We start from the raw sequence: 16,691 nt of genomic DNA, 5'->3' as shown, positions 1-16,691 counted from the left end.
AGACAAAAATACAACACATTTTCTTTTTTTTTTATTATTGTTGGGTATTCATTGAGGGTACAATAAGCCAGGTTACACTGATTGCATTTGTTAGGTAAAGTCCATGCATTTAGGGAGGAAGAAGATAATGAATACAAGGAACACGATAATTCCACTGAGTAAATTAAGAAGAGGAGGATCTTGAATGGGGGAGCAGGCCTTAATGAGAGAATGTTTGAAGAAAAATTGAAGGAGGAATGGAAATGAGCCTTGTATTTATCCCGGGGAGGAGTACCCCAGGAAGAGGAAACAGCCAGCATACATGGCCTGGGCTATTTGAGGAATGACTATGAAGAGGACAATGGGGTTACAGCAGCTTGAGAGAAGGAGAGAGTAGAGCAGATATTGTCAGAGAGGTAATGGGGTCAAGTTGTTAAGCCAGTGTGAGTACATTGGCTCTTACCAGGGTGAGAGGGAGAGCCATTGCAGGTTTTGAGTCTTTGACCAAACAGTTGATTCTGGCTGTTGCATTGAGAATAGACTACAAGGGGCTAGGTGAAAATGGGAGCAAAGGTGGCATTAGGAGTCTAGTGCAAAAATCCAAGCAACATTAAGGTGAGGGCTTTTTTGCAACGGGTTTGCCACCAGAACACAGGTGTTGTGAAAACCGCCCATACAATCCAAAATGGGGAAGGAAAAGACTCATATCAGCATCATTGTCATTGGACACGTAGATTTGGGCAAGTCCACCACTACTGGCCATCTGATCTACAAGTGTCGTGGCATTGACAAGAGAACCATTGAAAAATTTGAGAAGGAGGCTGCTGAGATGGGAAAGAGCTCCTTCAAGTACGCCTGGGTCTTGGATAAACTGAAGGCTGAACGTGAGCGTGGTATCACCACTGATATCTCCCTGTGGAAATTTGAGACCAGCAAATACTATCATTGATGCCCCCAGGACACATAGACTTTATTAAAAACATGATTACAGGGCGGCGCCTGTGGCTCAAAGAGATAGGGCGCCAGTCCCATATGCTGGAGGTGGTGGGTTCAAACCCAGCCTCAGCCAAAAACCACAAAAAAAAAAAAAAAAAAAAAACATGATTACAGGTACATCTCAGGCTGACTGTGCTGTCCTGATTGTTGCTGCTGGTGTTGGTGAATTTGAAGTTGGTATCTCAAAGAATGGGCAGACCTGTGAGCATGCCCTTCTGGCTTACACAGTGGGTGTGAAACAACTAACTGTTGGTGTTAACAAGACGGATTCCACTGAGCCGCCCTACAGCCAGAAGAGATATGAGGAAATCGTTAAACAAGTCAGCACTTACATTAAGAAAATTGGCTACAACCCTGACACTGTAGCATTCGTGCCAATTTCTGGTTGGAATGGTGACAACATGTTGGAGCCAAGTGCAAACATGCCTTGGTTCAAGGGATGGACAGTCACCCGGAAGGATGGCAATGCCAGTGGAACCATGCTGCTTGAAAGCTCTGGATTGCATTCTGCCACCAACTCGTCCAACTGACAAGCCCTTGCGTCTGCCTCTGCAGGATGTCTACAAAATTGGTGGTATTGGTACTGTCCCTGTGGGCCGAGTGGAGACTGGTGTTCTCAAACCTGGCATGGGGGTCACCTTTGCTCCAGTTAATGTTGCAACTGAAGTAAAGTCTGTTGAAATGCACCATGAAGCTTTGAGCGAAGCTTTTCCAGGAGACAACGTGGGCTTCAACGTCAAGAATGTGTCTGTCTGCCATTCCATCCTATAATTCCTTTACTAGGTTTATACCCCAAAAACCAAAAGTCACAATATAACAAAGACATCTATACCAGAATGTTTATTGCAGCCCAATTCATAATCGCTAAGTCATGGAAGAAGCCCAAGTGTCCATCGATCCACGAATGGACTAGCAAATTGTGGTACATGTATACCATGGAATATTATGCAGCCTTAAAGAAAGATGGAGACTTTACCTCTTTCATGTTTACATGGATGGAGCTGGAACATATTCTTCTTAGCAAAGTATCTCAGGAATGGAAGAAAAAGTATCCTATGTACTCAGCTCTGCTATGAAGCTAAATTATAGCTTTCACATGAAGGCTATAACCCAACTATAGCACAAGACTATAGGGAAAGGGCCAAGGAAGGGGAAGGGAGGCGGGAGGTTTTGGTGGAGGGAGGGTAATGGGTGGGGCCACATCTATGGTGTATCTTAGTATGGGTACAGGCGAAACTCACTAAATGCAGAATACAAATGCCTACATACAGTAACTAAGAAAATGCCATGAAGGCTACATTGAACAGTTTGATGAGAATATTTCAGATTGTATATGAAACCCGCACATTGTACCCCTTGATTGCACTAATGTACACGGCTATGATTTAACAATAAAAAAAAAAAAAAGTTCAGATCAGGGGCCAGAAAAGTACAGCCCACAGGCCAAATTGGCCTACTGTCTGTTTTTGTAAATAAAGTTTTAGAACACAGTCATAAAAAAAAAAAAGAATGTGTCTGTCAAAGATGCTCATCATGGCAATGTTGCTGGTAATAGCAAAAATGACCCACCGATGGAAGCAACTGACTTCACTGCTCAGGTGATTATCCTGAACCATCCAGGCCAAATTAGTGCTGGCTATCCTCCTGTACTGGATTGTCACACAGCTTACATTGCCTCCAAGTTTGATGAGCTGAAGGAAAAGATTGACCTTCGCTCTTGTAAGAAGTTGGAAGATGGCCCTAAATTCCTGAAATCTGGTGACGCCGCCATTGTTGATATGGTTCCTGGCAAACCCATGTGTGTTGAGAGCTTCTCAGATTATCCTCCTCTGGGTCATTTTGCTGTTCGTGACATGAGACAGACAGTTGCTGTTGGTGTTATCAAAGCAGTGGACAAGAAGGCTGCTGGAGCTGGCAAGGTCACCAAGTCTGCCCAGAAAGCTCAGAAGGCTTTGAACATTATCTCTAATACCTGCTACCCGAGTCTTAATCAGTGGTGGAAGAACAGTCTCAGAACTGTTTGTTTCAATTGGCCATTTAAGTTTAATAGTAAAAGACTGGTTAATGATAACAGTGCATCATAAAACCTTCAGAAGGAAAGGAAAATGTTTTGTGGACCATTTGTTTCTTTTTTGTGTATCAGTTTTAAGTTATTAGTTTTTAAAATCAATACTTTTTAATGGAAACAACATGACCAAAAATCTGTCACAGAATTTTGAGACCCATTAAAACAAAGTTTAACGAGAAAAAAACAAAAAAACAAAGTTTAACGAGTAGACAAGTAGTTTTACTGCCTTAAAAATGGTACATGGGTTAAAAAAATCAAGGTGAGGGCAGAAGAGTTGGTGGGAGGAGACCAGACGCTGAATATACAGAGGAAGCCAAAAAAATTCACACATAGTTTAAGAGTTGTTATCTATGTATCACTTTTTGAAGTTGAATGGAAGTTACTATTACTGTTCAAGTGTACCTAGACATGCTATACACATCGATTTTACCTACAATTCATACAGTTTGGGGGGATGATCGATTTTACTTCCGACAAGATCTCTTAAAATCTGTACACATTGTGTTGGCACCCTCTGTATTTTAAGGGAAGAAATACCATGATTTCACAGCAGGCAGGATGTGGAATCAAGGATGGTGCTCAAGTTTTTTGGTGCTCAAGTTTTTCGGCGAAGTTGCTGTAAGCTTTTGAGAAGAAAGGGCAGCAAGAAAGCTTTGGGAAGAGGATGTCATTTGGAAATGTTGAGCTTGCTATTTACAGTAGACATCACTGTTGCATGGGTGCTTGTATGAAGCCAGGAGTTAAGAGGCAATATCTATGCTGGAGATAAAAGTCATAAGCACCTACCTGGAATCTGAGGCTATGGGAAAGGGTGAGATCATCTAGGCAGTGAGCATATTAGGGAAGAAACGAGGTCCAAGCATTGAGCCCCGAGGTGCTCCAATAATAAGAGACAAGAAAGAAGAGGAGAAAATAGAAAAAGGGCTGAATATTAATATACGACCAGCAAAGCAGAAGGAAAAACAAGAGTGCGTGGTGCCTAAGAAATCACAGGATGAAAGTTTTTCAGGAGCAGGAAATGAATAGCTGTGGAATGTTTACTGAAAGGTCAAATATGAAGTTTAAGAATCGATTATGGATTTAGCAACATTGAGGTCCCTTTGACCTTAAACAAGAATGTTTCAGTGGAGGAGTTGAAGGCAAAATCTTGTTTGCCATGGGGTTAAGAGAAAACAGGACAAGAATTGGAGACAGTGGGTAGAGGGTGATCGTATGAGGATTTTTAATAAAAGGTGGGTCAGAGAAATAGGAGAGGGGATGAGATCAAAAGATCTTTCTTTAAAGATGTTATGTTTTAGAGCAGTTTTAGGTTGGTGGCAAAATGGTACAGAATTGCAGAGAGATCGCATCTACCCCTTGCCCCAAACATCCCCATACACATCCACAGCCTCCCACATTATCAACACCTCCCATCGAGTGATCCATTTGCTACAGGCAATGAACCTACACTGATGCATCATTATTGCCCAGAGTCCATAGTCCGTAGGTGACCTAAGGCACATTCTTGGTGTTATACATTCCATGGGTTTGGACAAATGTATAAAGACATGCATCCACCATTCGAAGTAGTTTTACTGCCTTAAAAATCCTCTCTGCACCACTGATTCATCCCCACTCCTTGAAACCACTGATCTTGTTATTTTCTCGTAGCTTTACATTTTTAAGGATGTTGATATATCACACCAGCTCATTTTCAGATTGGCTCCTTTCACTTACTTACAAGCATTTAAGGTTCAGTGTATTTTTGTGGCTTCATAGCTCATTTCCTTTTAGCACTGAATAATGTTCCATTATCTGGATGTACCACAATGCATTTACCCATTCACAGACTGTAGGACACCTTGGTGGCTTTAGAAAGCTTTAAGATAGAAGAAACAGTAGCATCGTCATGGTTCAGTGATGATAATCATTCAATAGAAAGGAAAATATGGATGGCACAGGCAAAGAGGTGAAAATGGCTGGAACAATATCCTTCGGTAGGTGAGGGAGGGATGGTGGAGTGTCGTAGAGATGGCCTTGGAGAGGAACATGGACATTTCATCTCTGCTGACACTCGGGATTGGAAAGCTTATGGGTGCAGATGCTGGCAGGTGGATGGTGTGGTGGTGGGAACATGTGGAGGTCATGTATTAGTGAATTGGAAGGCAATGCTGTTAGCTGAGAATGATGGAGAAGGAACAGGTGATCAAGGTTTTGTTGTTGTTGTTGTTTTGAGACAGATTATTGCTCTGTCACCCAGGCTAGAGTGCCATGGCCTCAGCCTAGCTCCCAGTGACCTAAACTCCTAGGTTCAGGCGATCCTCCTGCCTCAGTGTCCCCAAGTAAATGAGACTACAAGTGCACACCACCACACCCGGGTAATTTTTCCATTTGCAGTAGGAACAGGGTCTCACTTTGCTCAGGACAGTCTCCAACTCCAGAACCCAAGTGATCCTCCCACCTTGGCTTCTCAGATTCTAGGATTCCAGGCGTGACACACCACACTGGTCCTATATGCTGAAGGTTTTAAGAGAGCAGCGATTAGGTGAAGTATAGTATGAATGCTGAGGAACATTGTAATTCAGCTTCAAGTTTGTGGTCATAAATTGAGAGTAAAAGCATAAGAATGATTCCATCTTTTTCTCTATTTAGGAATGGCTGAATGTAGAGATGTTGGTGCAGCCGTCATGGAAAGCTGGTTTGGGATCTTGGCTCTCCTGCGAGTGCTCAAGAGGGATAGAGAAGTTGAGAGTGTACACAAAGGAAGGTCAGAATGATTATAGTAATGTGTTTTAAGCCAAGTATATAGGAGAGTATCAAGAGTTTATTGACGTTAGAATACTAGAGGGAACGAACTAGAAAAATAAAAGGTGAGGTTGGAAAGTGGGCTGTATTAATAAAGACAGAGCAAAGTGCAGCCATGAGGTCAAGTGGCAACGTAGAACGGAGGCTACATTATGAAGAAAAGAAATTTAAGGAACCAGAAGGTCAACAGTTAAAGGGATTATATCTGTATATACAGAAATCACGAAGCATTAAGATAGGAATAACATTGCAGAGAACTAAACTGAGAGCTATACTCGTTAAAAATGGGGGTAGAAATCTGGGATTAGAAGTTAAGTGGAGAAAGGAAGCATAAAAGTGGGTGGGCAGAAGCTAAAGCGATAAAGCTCAAGCCACGTGTTCAGAGGGAAGAGGGAACAGATCAGGAGGAATGATAAGGAAGAGGAAGAACCTCGGTCTCATCTCCACATTCAGTTGTCTAAAGGATGAGGGGAAATAAACAGCCACCACTCCAGAGACCTCCAGAAAAGCTCTGTCCTTAATGGTGGGGGGGGTAGGTTTTACATATGGCAAGGGAGAATTCAGACAAGGGGTTTCAGATATAGGAGGGTTGCTGCTGCCACAGTACTCAGGAGTCAAGGAGGGCTAGGTGGGAGACGGGGACAGAAAAGATTGTGTGTCCAAGTGGCCTGGGTCTGGGGCTTTGGGTGGTGACTTTCATCCACAGAACATGAGATCAGCCCAGGGGGACTAGAGGAAAGTAGGAATGGCCCGCCCTATGTGTTGAGGCTGGCCAGGAATGCTCTCCAAAGCTTCTCTATCCTGGTAGATGGAAGTTGGAAGCCTTGGAGATTCTAAGTTGCCCATCATTTGTTCCTTAACATAAATATGGCTAGAAAACATGTGACGAGGTGGAGCTGAGAGGGGAGTGTTGGGATGAGAAGAGTGGGGAGGGGAATAGGGCACAAAGTGGCCTATGCATAGAGGCAGGTGGCTCCTGGGAGCCTTGACAGTGGGGCTGGCTGAGGCTATGAGCAGCCTGGGGAGAAGGGAGCTTGAGGTGTGTGAGAGGGACACAGGCGCCAAATGGCAGTCACAGGTTGTCAGAGCGGAAAGGGACCTTTCAGACAAACCGTGTTCAAGTGTTACTGCTCACATGCCTTCCTAAAGATTCCCATCCGTGGTTTACATTCCCCTATTACAGCCTGACATGTTAGTAGATGTTAGCACTCAAAGGATTTGTTCCTTTGAAAGAGATGGAATTGAAAAGAATTTTGTTATAGCAACATCATTTTTGAAATCCCTCGTATAAGCTGGAAATCACTTGGGGAACTCTTATTTGAAGTTATTTTCAGTGATCTATCATCTGACAGTTTCATCAAGTTCTTCTTTACCTTTGCTGAAAGCAAAGAGTTGGGAACCAGCTGAATTAGAAAGGGGTGTGTGTGTCTGTGTGTGTAAATTTTCACATATTTACTTTGTATTTTTTTTTTTATTTATTAGAATCATTCACTTTCTCTACCCCTGGGAAATATAAAAAAGACTTTACTCAAATGTACTAAGTTGCTATTAATTATACTCATTAGTTTTTTTCCCATTAAATGCACATTGCTTAGTACAAGATGCTTAGACATGTGACAGATTTGAAAATATTAAAAATATTGTTAATTTTAATACATCTTTGAAAGTATATCCTTTTTCCAGAAATGACTTTTATTTCATCAGAACCTTTACATATAGATTTATGTACTCATAATGGAGAAATGTTTGCTCTGCAGCCTAATTAACAACATTGGCCATTGCTGTGAAATAATCAGCCCAATTAGACTCACTTCCCCTTATAAAAAGTCTGACTTCGTTTTTCAATTAAAAAAAATGAATGAATATACATTTCAGAAATGTTTTTAAACTCGATGCACAATATATTGTAGACCTTGTTTTTTTAAAGGTATAATACTAAACATAGTCAATCAAGATTTAACTGATATAAAACTAATAAAATCATTTTTATAATTTATAAAAACAATAATAAATCTATGTGCTATTTCTCACTACTTAATTTGTAATAATGCAGTGCAATTTGTAGCAAAAAGGGAAAAAAGTGCTATTTATGGAGCCAGAAGTTTAAAATTCCTGTTAGTCCTTTGGTAAATGTGGCTCCATGTGGGTTGAATCTGTTTCTCAGCTTTTGAAAATCATTAAATAAGAATTATGTATGTAATTTTCTAAATAATGCCATTAATTTTGCAAGACATTATGATTAGTATTTTTGCCATATATTTAATGAAAGAGAAAGATATATACTGGTAAAAGGAATTTTTTTTTTTTTTACAGTTTTTTTTTTTTTGGCCGGGGCTGGGTTTGAACTCGCCACCTCCAGTATATAGGGCTGGCACCCTACTCCTTTGAGCCACAGGCGAGACCCAAAAGGAACTTTTTGTTATCGCTACAGTATCATTTTATTTTTTACTAATCGGAATTAGAAAATATTAAGCATTTCATAGGAACAAATAATCTGAGAACTGATTAACCAGACTAAATAGTTTGCCCCCCAGATGGGGCATTTAATCTCTCCCTAGGCCAAGGTCATATGCCCTTTTCCAAAGAAGTCCAGCCCATGATGACATCTGTGCACCTGTCATTTTCTTTTGAAGCAATAAAGGAAAAGAGATTTTAATTTGATTAAAATAAGTTTTAGGCTAACTCATAGAATAGGACACTGAATTTAACAGAAATCAGATGAAACTCTATCACATATCTTATCATTTGTGAATCATCAAAAACACTGCCATTAATAGCATCCATGCCTATAACCTGTCTTGTTTATGCTGTTCCAAGGTACTTTTATTCCCAGATAATGACACTTCCCAGGAATGAGCATTGAGAATACTATTGTTTGTTATTAAACTTATGGGAAAAAGAGCATTTTTAGCACTCAATATTTTTGACCTGTGTTTTGTTCCAACCACCTTCCCCCACAACAGCTAAACATCTTTGACAATAGTTGAGAGAGAGATGTCACCTCAAAAGAGAATTGTCATTGCTCATCATCATTCCCCATCCCTTCCCCAAAGGGCTAACACGCTCATTTCTAACACCAAGCTTCACGTCTAAGAGAAAAATACATGGATCAGTAAAGAGAAGAAGCCGTCCTGTGAGTTTCTAGTGTTTTGATTAATACAGGAGATTTGACTCCCTAGAGATATTTGCATTCCAGAACACTGGACCAGAATAAAATTTGGGAGAGAGGAGTGAGAGAAAGGGGCCATTGGGACAAATGAGTGCTAAGGAAAGTGGATATGAGCAGTGTGTGAAAGATTTGGAAGTTAATTCCCTGAAATCCATCAGTATAGTCACTCCTGGAACTAAATACCTGATGGTACCACCTCACCCCTCCTCAGAAGATGGGCTGAGAAGTGGTTTATGTCAAAGTGGGCACAGGGGGTGGAGGGGGGCTGTAGGCCTAGAAATTCTGAGTGGGGTATGACTGCAAAGGCAGCAGCTCTCCAACGATCCTGGTGGTCATGAGGTATAGAAGAAGAGAAGTAAGGGAGAAGAACAACAGAGAAAGGCCAGGGGAGAGAAGCAGCAGAAGGACGGGATTAATAGTTCAAAACTATTAATAACAACTCAGTTCCTTGTCCCCCCTCCTCTAACACGGAGTGGTATATGCTGAAATCAACAACAAGAGTGAGGGGAATGAAGACGAGTTTATTACCACCAAGAGCTCCATGGGGAAAGGAAAAGGGCAACTGTTCCTGGGCTCCTTCAAGCCTCTTGTTGCTTAAGCAGAGATATTAATTCCTGGGGCATGGGGTGCAGGTGCACCCTTCCTCCAGCAACCCAGAGAACATATGCATAGTTTTATTTGTTTCACCTTGATCAAGCAAGCAAAGATAGGCTATGCATTCCTTTTACTGATGATGTTAATAAACCATGGGCACATCCACAGTCATTGCCTGGACCCTATCATGACATCCCAGGCTTCCCTACCACTGTAATGAAGATCAAGAACCCTCTTCGGGGCAGTCTGGCTGAGATGCCAGGGGTGCTTTAGAAAGCCCTGGGCATCACCTCCAAGCCTCCAAAGCCTACAGACGGGGCATTCAATCTCTCCCCATGCCAAGGTCATACGCTTCTTTTCCAAAGAAGTCAAGCCCAGATGACTACTGTGCACCTGTCATTTTCTTTTGAAGAAGTAAGGGAAAAGAGATTGTTCATTTGATTGTGAGTCAGAGTTCTGGGAGTAGGGAGTCAGGACAACAGGAAGGCTACATAAGCACAACCAAGAAGCACCAAGAAACTCCAGGCATTAGCACTAAAGGCTAGGAGGGAGATAATTTTTCTAAGGCTTTCATAATCAAATCTCGGCACACGTCAGTAAGGTGAGCCATGGAATCCATCCATAAGACTTTTTTGTGAAGCTGCTGTGTACCTGTGAGGACCAGGACACTTGGCCACTGCCCTCCTGTTACAGCCTCATCCCTGGCTCATCATGGCCTCCAATGAGTCAAATGGGCACCATGCCATAGGCAATTCCCCCATTTAATTCTGATTGGTGCATGTGAGTCAATGTACCCCTTCATACCCGTGTTTAGAACTAACAGGAACATACACGTGCCAACATACATCCATGTGTATGAGATGGCACGTCAGTACATGCACTATATGTATGATTACATATGCGTATGGGTTTGTATTTATGTGATCTTTATGTTTGTGTGCCTGAGTGTAACTATGTATGCTCTTGTGCCTTTCATACATACATGAAGGAAATCATGTATGAACACATGCGGGCATGAAGGTTTTCATGTATGCATCTTTCTGTCTATGCTGTAAAGCCCTCAGCCCACCAACAAACCTCTTATGATGTCTACTTATGTAGATCAGCTTATCAAGGTCATGAATAGAGAGATAATTCCATCTGTGCCTGAGAACAAAACAGCTTCAGCCTTCCCTGGGCAACAGCCTGTGGCTCTCAACCTCACTGGGCAACCTTCTCTCTCCAATCATCTAATTAGCCTCAGAGGAGAAACTGAGTCTTCTCCCTTCTACTCTCCACTTCTCCCTCCCCTACTCTCACATTCTGTCTTCTTTCCCCGCATAATCTGCCCCTTACAGACCAAGCCTGTGGAGGCAGGAATCGGCTCCCTTGGTGGGAATGATGCACCTGTTGTTGAAATGGGCATGCATGTACCATCGTGTGGTCGCCTCTGAGTGGGAGGGACAACTGATTTTAAGAAAGGAAGAAAAGTTGGTTCTCATAATCTGATGCAAGTTGGACAAATGAAAACAAGTGTGCCTGGGTAGGCACCAACAGTTATCTGCAAGGCGTCATTAATTAAAGCCAGTGTTGGAGAATGGCCACCCTGTGGTCATTGTAATCCCTATTTGTTTATTACCCACAGGAAGGAGGATGTTAACTTCCTCTCTTGGTGGGAGTTAAGAGAAGAGTAAACAAAGGGTGAGAGCTACAGAAGACTGAAAGTGTGTAGAAGGGGGTCAGGGGATTTGGGCCTATGTAAGCACACGGCAAAACTAGGCTTTTAACCCAATATTAAGAAAGTAAACCAGGGTTTCTCAACACACATGGGCATATGGAAGGTTTTGTTTGCAAATACTTCTGGTCCTGGGGGATGTCCCAGTCCTGATAGTCTTTCCCCAAGCTCTGTGTTATGTCAGCCCCACTAGTGAGAGGTGAGCCAGCCTGTTCCTCAGAGTCCTAGCCCTGTCTGGGGCAGACCCCTTAGCCCTGCCATTCTCAGTCTTGAATGTGCCCAGGTGTCACCTAGAGTGCTTGTTAAAATGCAGATTCCCAGTGTTCCCTGAGGGGGTGGAGACTTGAGTCAGGGCCTTGAAAGAGCAACAAGAGCCCTGAGCATTGATTGTGAAGGAGCAGGAAGGGGATTCTATTCTGAATTTGAACTCTATCGCAGGAGCAGCTGTAGAGCCAGGGGAGGCACCTCAGTCTTCACGCATTGATCATCAGCCTTGGTTCTGGTGACCAGAGTTAGCGACTGACTTAGCGACTGAGTCTATAAGATGAGGACGTACATTTTAACATTTGGGGATTCTATTGTCATGAAACCATGGTCCCTCTTGTATTTTCTTGTTCAAATACCTCCTTGCCTCCTCTGTCTGGGCTGCTGGTTTGGGGAGAAGAGAGGAGAAACCAAACCGTGTCACTCATGTCCTTCGTTAAAAAGCTCTTCTTTCCCTATTATGAGGTCACAAGTGAAACAGACGTGAGCTGCTTTGTGGTTTTTGGCCGGGGCTAGGTTTGAACCCGCCACATCTGGCATATGGGACCGGCGCCCTACTCCTTGAGCCACAGGCGCCGCCTAATGAGCTGCTTTGTGGATAGCCTTGAACCCTTACTCAGCCAGGGACAGCTCTCCAAGGGCTGAAGGCTGATGAAAAGGATGAACGCAAATGAAGGAAAAACAAACTTGAATTGTCCGTTCTTTCACATGCTAAGCTTCGGCAGCAAACCCAGTCCTGGGCACAAAAGACATTTACATTTGTGGGAAACTGGGATGACACAAAGACGTCAAGTTCAACCACCATGTTACCGGAACTTCCACTGTTAGAGTCCTTTGGATCATGGCCTTATTTTTCTTATTGTAGTGAAAAATGACCAGGCTAAGATGGGGGGCCTATTTCTAACCATTGATACCTTCAAGTGGATTACTTTATATTTCACATGCATTCATTTATAACCTCTTGACACAGGTGTACACAAGGGAGAGAGACAGAGACAGATGGAAAGAAAATAGTTACAGAAAAGTAGAAAGCAGCAGGGAAATGGTTACGCAAAGTAAAGACCCTACAATCATGTGCACTTCCTGGAGATACACTTACACTGGCTTTACACTTCCTCCAAGGAAAATCACAAATGGAAATAAGGTCATTCATAACATGATTAGTCACAGGTGTTAGTAGCCACACCCTCCATGAATTAGAGGATTCTCTAAATCAGTGGTTCTCAACCTTCCTAATGCCGCGGCCCTTTAATCCAGTTCCTGTGGGTCATGACCCACAGCTTGAGAACCGCTGCTCTAAACGAATGCTTGTCAGAACCTATTATAGGCCACTTGTATCTGTGTGAGGGCCTCTGGGTGGGGGGGTCCAGAGGGTGAAGGACGACAGCTGCTATTCTCCAGGTATCACTAGGACAAAATACACACAATGATGACATAAGCATATCCTAAGAGACACCACACAGTTGTGTGCTGCAAGCGCTAAGTGCTCTGGAAAGGGAGAGTCAGCAGTGCCTGCGTGGTCACAGGAGGTCCCTGAGGAAAGCTGTGTTATCTCAGCTGATAAGACTGGAAAACTTCAAAGGAGGTTCCAACAGTTCTCAAGAGACCAGCCAGGCTGGAGAGAAGTGATTTTCAGCAGGTCATCCCCCAGTGAGACCTTTTCAGGTCGCACTTAAACCAAATGATTGCTGAGCCATTTCCTGAATTGGTCTTTCTGGCTGCAGCCAAAGGGCCCTATGAACTAGGAGGACAAGGGAATTTAATTCACATGTAATTTGATGAAGCAATATTTACTAAGACCCTATCCTGTGCTCTCCATTGCACTAGGAGGAAAAGCATAAGAGGTCTTTGGCAAGCATAAGAGGTCTTTGCCCTATCTGCTTTCTTATACTTTGGGGGAAAGTTCCAGTCACCTAAAGGACAATAAGGTCATGTCCCCTCTGTGGTGGAGACAAATGGTGCACACACCACGTTCCATGCAGCCTGTTTTGAGACTCCACTGGAAGAACACTTTGCGTTGCTGAAAAATAAAAATAAAAGTGAACATACTTATGTATAGGGTGAGACAAAATGACTTCTGAAATTACAGGCTTTATAAATTCCAGGCAAATTAAAATAGAAAATTAAGCCTCTTCTGTTACCCACAATTAGGGGCCAAATCCATGCTGTGCTGCTCTCCAGTGGTCTGACTCCAGAGACTTTTCCCCATTCTAAGAATCCAGGCAAACACACATGTACACATTTATTTCCCCATTTCTTATTCAAGTCCCCTTGTGGCCTTTTTTCCCCATAAATCTGTCTTTCATTCATTCAATTGTAGAGTCCTCAAGAGTGACAAGAGTATGTTTTAGCTCTAATGCCTCCCACTGCTGCAAATCTTAGGAGACGAAGTGATTTAGAGAAAGAATCACTATGTTTCAGTCCCAGTTCTCTTGTCAACTGACTAGATGACATGGAACAAGTAACTCCTCCTCTCTGGACTCCAGTATTCTTACCTACACAAGATTGTCGTATAGATTAACCCTAAAACTAGTAATAACAAGCAGTCCTTGGGCTTATACAATGTGTCAACCATTTTGTGTATATTCTTCCTAATTATCACAAGGACCTTGAGAAGAGCTATCTCCATTTTGCAAATGAGGATCTTGAGTATTAGAAGGTTAAGTCTAGCCCAGGTCATACAAATATTAAGTGGCTGAGGTATTACAGCCTGAGTCCATAGTCTAGGCTCTTTTCTCTATGCCACTCAGCCTCTGCTTCCTCGCTCCCATGTTCCCATACTTGCCAGCCTCCAGCTCCCTCAGTGCCCTACCCTCCCCATAGACGGGGAAACAAAGGCAATAAGTCAAAGTAGCAAGTTCAGGTGTCCGAGAGCAAAAGTAGACTCTCCATGACCAAAGCCAGTTACCAGGGATCTCACATGAAATTTGTCTTTTCTCAAATGGAGGCTGAAACCTACCTGTTTCCCCTCCTGTCTGCCGCATCCAGGCAGAAAGTCTCATGGGAAGCCCTGTCTCTAGGTCACACCCTCTTTCTTCATCCCCCAGATGACCCAACAGCTGGCCAAATAATCCAATCCAAAACGTGTGTGCATTTATAGGAAGATGATGGAGGCGGTAAGTTATGGTTCTCTGTGGGACTTAAATTTTAATCAGCATCTGGAGGTGGGGTTGTAGCACATCAATACATAGATAGTGAGTTTGCAGACACACACACCCCCACACATTCCACTGAGGGTTATAATGAGAGTTGCAGTCTGAAAGCACCTTCAAATTCTAATTTTCCTATTATAATGACCATCTTTCTTGAAACAAAAATCAAAACAAAGAATCCAACACACAGCAGTCATTTGGTCTGAAGACACATGAGCAGAATTGTTTGCAATTAAAATGTTCCCAAAAATATGAACATATGGAGTGATCCTAATGAAGGAGAGTTTCTTTCTCTGTCTCCTTCTGCCAATTTTAGAGCCCTAAGGGGGCATCCTGAGGGCAGGATTACCTTTCTCCTAGTCCACTTAAGGGCCAAGGCTGTGAACACACTTTTAGCATGTCTGTTCTGAGACCTGAGATCAAGCCAGAGAAATTATTTTTAGCCTTTCTTTCTTGACAAAGCAATCGATTTGGCTACCACAGGTTTTTTTTCCTCACTCTGGCTAAGAAGAAAAGTAGTCTTAGAAGAGAAATGGGTTCACTTGTTTCTCTAGGGCAATACGCCTCTGGTTAGAGGCCAGGGTGATCCCAGGCACAAACAAGCAGAAGAAGGCAATAGGGCAATGCTACTTCTATAAATCAGGCAGTAGAAACCAAATGTGGTTATAATTGTTGGACACAGAGAACGTCATGCAAACTTGAGGAGGGGGAGTTTTAGAAGTCAGGCATAAGATCCCAGTGAGAGACCTCCACAGTCCACATCAAGGACTATGTTTGGCAAGATGAAAGTGTATTCATCTTTCTGGGAGGTCCAGCTTCCCTTTTCAACAAAAATAGAGCTCATTCAGAATTGGATTTTCATGTTGGCCGTGGACACTTCAACAAACTATTGAACATATCTGTGGGCCCAACTCTGCTTGCTGCTGTCCAAGAGAAAGTGAAATGTGATTTTAGAGAGATCTAGTCTTCCTTTCAAGGAGCAATATGATAAAGCAAAAAGAATGTGGACTTTTGAGATAAAATGACATTCAAATTCCAGTTCTGTCATGTACTAATTATGTAAACTTAAGAAACTTACATGACTTTATGAGTACAGGTTTTCCCACTTGTTAAGTTATATCTCCCTCAAAGAGATATTAAGAAACCTAAATGAGCAACCTATTAAAAGAGACAACCTATAATAGAGCCATGAGAAGGTGTTCAGTAAATGTGAATCATATAAAAGAGCCTTTGAGGATTCTCCTTTAAAAACAATAAGCCAAGAGCTAACATCATGGAGGTGGAGAATGATGGCGGATGGGATGGACGTGTAGCCCACCTCTCCCAAGTCATCAGGTGAGAGGAAGAGGGGTCTGGACCTTTCCCCATGTGGATTATTGGTGTGGACAGACAGCTGGAGACACGCAGCAAATTGGCGGATTGCTATATATGAGGTGTAATTTAAAACCATGGACTCTGTTGTAGAGATTTTCCCTGCTTGGCCATGCCTCACAGAGAACAGCAGCCTGCAACTCCTAGCAAAACCCTGAGCTGAGTGTGGCACCCGAAAGGGGAGCCAGTCAGAACCACACGGTGCTAAGCAACCCAATAGAAAATTGAAGGAAGGGATCCCACCTGGGAAACAGACATTTTGAATTATCCGAAATGGCGGACACCTTCCCCTGCCCCCAGAACAACAGGAGTGATTAAATAGACCCGACCATTCCTGGTGGGGAATATTGGAGTGGGCTGGCAGTTCAGGCTGTGCCACGAACTGGCAGGTGGCTGGACTCTAAAGTCCAAATTCAAAAGTGAGACTCTGAGCCACAAAAACTGAGGATAAGGTTTCCGTGCTCTGCAGCTGCAGGGCCAGCAGCCGTGGGAGCCAGCAGCAGCTAAAGCCCTAAGCAGACAGCACCCTCCCCCACAGCTGATTGCAGTAGTCAGTCTGCAGGAGAATGTGGGAGCAGAGTGGAAAGATTTGTGAAGCGT

At 43.0% G+C, this 16,691-nt stretch overlaps 2 pseudogenes across 1 annotated transcript; both read left to right on the top strand.

Moving 5' to 3' along the window:
* Positions 1-622: 622 nt before the first annotated feature.
* LOC128576325 (elongation factor 1-alpha 1-like) lies at positions 623-3,217 on the top strand (annotated as a pseudogene). Its single transcript, XR_008377344.1, has 3 exons — positions 623-960; positions 1,080-1,719; positions 2,484-3,217. The product of XR_008377344.1 is annotated as an elongation factor 1-alpha 1-like (transcript).
* Positions 3,218-5,034: 1,817 nt separating this feature from the next.
* LOC128576303 (single-pass membrane and coiled-coil domain-containing protein 1-like) overlaps positions 5,035-16,691 on the top strand; it is a 32,949-nt pseudogene continuing 21,292 nt past the window's right edge.

The sequence above is a fragment of the Nycticebus coucang genome, chromosome 24, assembly GCF_027406575.1.
Source record: "Nycticebus coucang isolate mNycCou1 chromosome 24, mNycCou1.pri, whole genome shotgun sequence".
Lineage (NCBI taxonomy): Eukaryota > Metazoa > Chordata > Mammalia > Primates > Lorisidae > Nycticebus > Nycticebus coucang.
This window is presented reverse-complemented; position numbering and strand designations above follow the sequence as displayed.